This window comes from Ambystoma mexicanum, chromosome 13, assembly GCF_040938575.1.
Source record: "Ambystoma mexicanum isolate Mex_15411 chromosome 13, UKY_AmexF1_1, whole genome shotgun sequence".
NCBI classification, from domain to species: Eukaryota; Metazoa; Chordata; class Amphibia; order Caudata; family Ambystomatidae; genus Ambystoma; species Ambystoma mexicanum.
This window is the reverse complement of record NC_090938.1, coordinates 25,920,036-25,920,862: the sequence shown is the minus strand read 5'-3', so window position 1 is coordinate 25,920,862 and position 827 is coordinate 25,920,036.

Sequence of the window (827 nt, the reverse complement as noted above, 5' to 3'; positions counted from 1 at the left end):
TAATATGCCTAAAATGAATAAGCATATGTTTTTTTATGGAATATTAGACATATGGCACTAAAGTATTGCCTACATACTGCCCTGAAGAAGGTTAATCCGAAATGCATTGGCAATTAAGTATTATGGGCAACTTGGGATGAAAACTCAATTCTTCATGAACAACATTACTGTAAAGAAAATAACAGGAATGTGAATTAAACATATCCCGTTACTTAAAATCCATTTTAATTGATTTTTTATACTCTGAACAATTTTGTTATAAAACGTTTTTTTACCTACTATTGGTAGCAACCTTATGGGGCAAACTGAGAAGCGCCATTCCTAACAAGGTGTTTTTCACTTAGTTTTTTAAAACCAAGAGGCTAACCAGGAGAAGCCAGGAGAATGCAGAGCTGCATATAAAGCCAAGAGGCCGAGAAGGAGAAGCTAAGTGAAGGTGAATTGGGACACAGGACAAATGCAGAAGAACCGGTGTGGGCTGAAGAGCCTAAGGACCTGGTCGCGCGACCTGTGATGGGTGGACCGCGTGGTTCGACAACTGCGCCTAGACCAGGGACCCCTAAATTGTGAAAAGCAGAGACATTGTCAAACACACCACGGAGCAGCAATGTAAGTGAACTGTTGATGTAATCCAGAAGGAGGGTCAAGTTGACCTGCAGTTGTGTTGAACTTTGAAAACCGGAAAACAAGTACATGTGGCTAGGTTGAAGTATTGGGGAAGGGAACCATGAGACATGATGAACTGCAGAGGCTGTCTTGAGGTTGGAGCCAGAAGGCACCCCAAGGATTGTGTGGAACTATATTACGTTGAACGTGAGAAAGGTCAC